This window comes from Carica papaya, chromosome 5, assembly GCF_054855325.1.
Source record: "Carica papaya isolate Zhongbai chromosome 5, ASM5485532v1, whole genome shotgun sequence".
In the NCBI taxonomy this organism is placed as follows: Eukaryota; Viridiplantae; Streptophyta; class Magnoliopsida; order Brassicales; family Caricaceae; genus Carica; species Carica papaya.
Window position 1 is genome coordinate 40,577,792 of NC_142313.1, and position 6,000 is coordinate 40,583,791.

A 6,000-nucleotide genomic window follows, 5' to 3' on the forward strand; every position below is an offset into this window, starting at 1 on the left:
TCTGATTGTTTTCTCACTTGCTTTTTCCTTTTTTTGGGTATTTAATTTTAGCCGTTATTCCATTCTATGTGACTTATACATACATACACCCATGTCATATTCATCTCATCACTTTCCATCATGCTTTGATTTCTGCAAAAGTATTGACTTTTTCAACCCCATTATATATATATATACACACATATATATATATATATATATATATCCTTTTTGCTTATAGATTATTTATTTATGTATCTTCAAACACTTTATTCTTTTAATTTAGTTATTAACCAGAAAAAAGATTAATTTTCCCATATACTTCTACTTTTTATTTTAGCAAGAGTATCATTTAACTTTTTTTTTTTGTTACAAGTTTCTTGTATTGATATAAAATATTTTTTGAAAAAATTTATTTATTTTTTTATAGGTCTCCGTCAAAACTAAAATAATGATTAAGAGTATTCTTTTGGAGATAAGAATAAACCACAGGTTTTGATTCAAAAATTGTTTGATTCATTAATGGTCATTAATAGCTTTGAATATATGAAAAACATAATTGATGGTTTCTACTTTTAAAGAATATGAACTTGAAAATGGGATAATAGCTTCAACTACTTGTTAACAGAATCTACCGCAATGGTTAGTTCCTCACGTTCTACTGCTATAAGTACTTTGGGTTTACTCTTGACTTTTAGTGAAAATGTCATAGTGTAACATTCCTCTTTTTTAGGAACCTTATCATCAAGGTTCAGATAGCTGAGTTTTCTCGCAACTCTATAGTAGTTTCCCATATGGTATCTTCTTCAGGCATCTTTCTCACCGTTTTGATTTTTTTTTTTTTAATTCGTCTAAGACCTCATCCATGATGAGTCTAATTTTTGGATCTTACTAAAAGCATTTAAATACCCTATATAACATATTTACAATTTTGATACAACTGTTGCTTGTAATATCCTTCCATTGGCGATAAATAATTACTATCTCCTACTTGTATTTTATCAGCAAACTAAAGTAGAGTTGGAGACTTAAAAATTTTGTTCCTTCATGGAGGCATTAAAATCAGTTCTACATAAGTAACAACCCTCTCCATCCAAACTTCATAGGTAAAAATCATCTTCACCATCTAATCAATTGCATGAAAATGAAGACATCTGAACCTTAATATACATACACACATACACCCCCTATATATGCATGTAGCACCTGTTGTAATGTATGACTACTGCACATCGTCCCTTTTCTAGATCCCTTGCCTCTCATTTAAGGTCTATGTTTCTTTATTTTATGTTTCTCCCTTGTTTTCCCAAGTTTTTTTTTTGTTTTTCTGGTCCTCTCCCTTAGTTTCCTTTTCTCCCTTCTTGGTCTTTTCTGTTCTTTGTTTCTATTCCACAATAGGCCAGTTCAATTTGAACTCTGACTTTTTCATTGCCCACTTGAAAAATCCAATCAAATTCTCTCCCAAAACATATAAAGTTCTAAGCACTTTAACAATAAATTCTTGATGTAAGTCCAAACTCATACTATCAAGGTTGGACGCTAGAGAATCATCAACGGAGCTCTAAAAAAGAGATAAGAGATTCTCCAGTTTCTCCTTGTCAATCTTATACACCTCCGCTAAACTATCATCAATACTAACAATCTACGTCTGGGCATGATTAAAGCTCGCAAAAAACTGTTCAAAAATAACATTCTTTTTATCAATATTATCAATCTGGAGATTACCTTTTTCACTAGTGTCTCCATTTCTATGTGTAAGAGATTCTATCTAGATGCCATCACTTTTACCAAAACCTACAGAAGACTGATCTAATATTTTAATATTACAATTCCCAAGGGTAACACTCTCTTGCTGGGTATACCCATTTTGGTCAATACTCAAGGAAAAGAGAAATCTACTATTCTGATACACAAGTGAAACCCAAGCAGAATTCAGTGGTGATTAAGATTGATATATGATTGAAAAAGATAATAACTTAAGGCTTTGAGTTGCAAAAAGATGTTGTGCAACCAACCTCATCCGTACTACAATAGATCTTTATATCTCTCCCGTATAAGCAAATGTTTTAGCTTTAGAATAGAAGGGTGGTTGGCCCCCGTTGCTTTTTTTCGTGCCATTGTTGCGTTTTGTTTGACCCAGTTGGCCTGTGGCATTGTTATTTATCCTTCTTTGTTAACACCAAACCGTTGGTGAACTATTGGAGGGTGTCCTCGAGCTGGTGAAATATGTCAATGAAACCCAACTCCATTCTGCTCAAACTATCATATAGCCCTTCCAAACTAATTTTCAAGTTTTCTACTTTTTTTTTTTGCGATCATGACTCTGATACTAATTGATAAGTCGCAGTCAGAACCAAAAGAGAGATTAAGAGTATTCTTTTGGGGATAAGAATAAATCACATGTTTTGATTCAAAAATTATTTGATTCATGTTATCGGGCCTATAGAAAGCAAGCTGACTCGGCCCATGTGATAAAAGACCAAAATACATCGGTTCACTAAAGAGTGATCCGGTGCGTTCGAGCTCAAGTAAGCTCGGGGACAGGACGAGTATTTAAACCCATCTTCTTCCCCGAGAAACCCTAATTCTCTCCTCTCTACTACCGTCGATAAACACCGAAAGCTTCTAGTTTGCTTTGCTTTCTTGCATTTTATTTCTGGTTGTTTGTAGGTGAATACATACACACATTGCACACCCATTCCCATGAAGAGCTTCTCTCTCTGTTCACTCACTTCCGCACCTTTTGTCTTACTGAGTTTCTCTCTCCGTTCACTCACTTTTATGTCTTCTACCTTCGTCGAGTTTTTATCTCTGTTCACTCACTTCTGCACCTTCTGCTCTCACCAAGGATCAACTGCGTAATCCAGTATTTTCCTTCAACTTTACTTGTTATTTTTTATACAAAACATTGATTTCTAGATAGTTTGATTTGTGAAATTTATTTTCTTTCATGGTATCAGAGCTTATTAGGAATGAGGAGCAAAAATTCTTACCAAACCACTGCAAACACGAACCCAAACTTTAGAGATTTGGCCATAACAAACTGGACCACTCAACTGTCAACAACCCGTATTATCTTGATAAATCACTGAATTCTACGACAGTTTTTATCTTGGAACTGCTTAATGATAACAACTATTACACATAAAAAAATTCATGGCGCGAGCATTGAGTATACCAAACAAGATAGGTTTATAGATGGAACTCTAACACAACCTACGGATCCAACGGACCCATTGAGAATGCACTAGAAATGGTGCAATGATATGATGATTATTTTGATACAAAATACACTATCACTTGATATTAAGACCGACACATTTTATTCTCAAACAGCACATTAGCTATGGCATGAACTAGAACAAAGACATTATGAACAAAATGCAACTAGGGTGTATCAAATTAAGCAGTCGATATCTGCACTCATGTAAAACCAAGATCCAGTATGGGCTTATTTTTCAAAGCTCAAATTTATGATTGATGAACTTGTAAATTATAAACTCATCCCCATCTGTACATGTGGGGGACTTAAACCGATTATTGGGTACTAGGAGAGGGATCACACAATGAGGTTTTTAATGGGACTTAATGAGTCATATGACAACTTGACGTCCTAAATCTTGGTAAGGAAGTCTCTCCCTAATCTGAAAGATGCATTTTCTATCATCCAATAAGAGGAGAAAATAAGAGAAATTTCTTTGAAGTCTGTCATTAACGAGGCTATAGCTTTTAGTATAAAAGAGGCTAATAAGCCACAGAGAATTGTCAGCCCAAATAAGAAGAATTATTATTGTCCTTATTGCAAGAAGAATAAACACTTTTTGAAAAGATATTTTAAGGTCAATCCAAATAGACTTGGATGCACTAATTGCAATATGTCAGGACATACGGCTGATGTATGCTATAGAGATAAAAACTAAGTAAAGGGACAAAGGATCCAAAACAAAATAAGACAACCCTCTATCAATCAAGTTCCTTCTGTTGATACACAAACTGAACTCAAGAGATAAGAGCACAATCTATTGACAAAGGATCAATTCCACCAATTTATGGCATTTATTCAACGAAGTCAAGCTACTGTCAATATGGTACAAGCAACTTCAAAGAAAACTCAGGATCAGAAACTCACTACATTCTCTGGTATGTTTTCTTGTTTCAATGTATGCATAATATATAGAAATATCAACACACACACCACTTGGATAATTAATACTAGGCCTTAGATCATATAGTACACACACCACAATTATATACTAAGATAACATCGAATAGTAAATCTAAATTTGTATTACCGAATGGAGAAAGTATAGATGTGTCTCATGTAGAAGTAGTAAAATTAAGTGATAAACTTGTATTAAACAATGTGCTGTGTGTGCCCTCATTTAGATTTAATTTAATATCTGCAAGAAGGTTAACATAGGATATTAGGTGTTGTCTAATCTTTTTACAACAACATGGTGTCATTCATGACCTTTTAACCTGGAGGACACTTGAGATGGACGAGATTAAGGATGGACTATATCAACTTAGACAACTCAAGGATTTAGAAAATGCAAGTCAACAAATCTTTGCAGGAATGACACTACAAAGCTCCAGTAAAGAAGAGAGAGACTTTGATTTGTGACACTACAAGCTTGGACACCCTTCATTCAAATCTTATTTTGATTTTGATATGTTAGCAAACAAAGAGTCTAAGTTATGTTATGTACATCCATTGGCAAAGATGCATGAACTTTCATTTTTTTATAGTAGTAATAAAGAATAACAATGTTTTGATTTAATACATTGCGATACTTGGGGATCTTGTAATGAAATTTCTTATGATGGTTTAAGATATTTTTTAACAATTATTGATGATTTTACTAGATATATTTGGGTATATATGATGCAAAGTACGGTTGAAACAAGTTTACATTTGTAACATTTTTACACCTTTGTTGAGACTCAATTTGATAAGAAAGTAAGAGTAATTAAAACTAATAACGGAAGAGAATTTGAAATAAAGAGATTTTATGATGAAAAAGGAATCATGTATCAAAAAAGTTGTGTGGAAACTCCACAACATAATGGGAGAGTGGAGAGAAAACATCAACAAATACTCAACATTGTAAAGGCGTTAAAATTCCAAAATAGAATGGACACCAAATATTGGAGCGATTTTGTTCTTACTTCTGCATATTTAATTAACAGAACACCCTATTCCTTGTTAAGGGGGAAGACACATTTTGAGATTCTACATAGAAAGAAACCAAATTATAGTCATCTGAAAGTATTTGGGTGGTTAGCCTTCGCGTCTACTTTATTGAGTGGAAGATGAAAATTCGATGCAATAGCAAGAAAATGTGTGCTCAGAAGATATCCTTTTGGTACAAAAAGATACAAATTGCTAGATGAAGAGACCGGTGACATCATTATTTCTATAAACATAATATTTCATGAAAAAGTATTTCCTCAACAGGAAATGAAGTATATAAACGATATACAAATTATACATGAGTCTAGAAATATATTGATATACGAACTAAAATCAAACACCTTTGTACAAGATAGCATCAAGGACCAAGTGATGGGTCAAGATAGGTCAGATATGGAGGTTAGAGACCTCACACAAATAGAAGAGGTATCCAACAGTCAAAAAATGATTGATGGGGAAGGAGAAAGAAGAGAATACCATATGAATGACGATGAGATTCCAAAGAGAAAATTAATGAGGACAAAGAGGTCACCAGAGTACTTAAGGGACTATATATGTGATCAGATTCAAGGGAACAATGATTATATAGAGTTGTCTGATCCACAAGTTCGCAATGGTGGTGTCGTTCCCCTATCAAGCACAGTTGCATATAGTAGACTTATGGGGGGACATAAAAAGTACATATTTACTATAGCATCCCATAATGAACCAAGTTCATATGAGGAGATCAGCAAGGACCCAAACTAGAGAAATGTCATGGAAAACAAACTCCAAGCTCTTGAAAAAAATAAAGCTTGCAAAATAGTTTATTTACAAGCAGGAAAGAG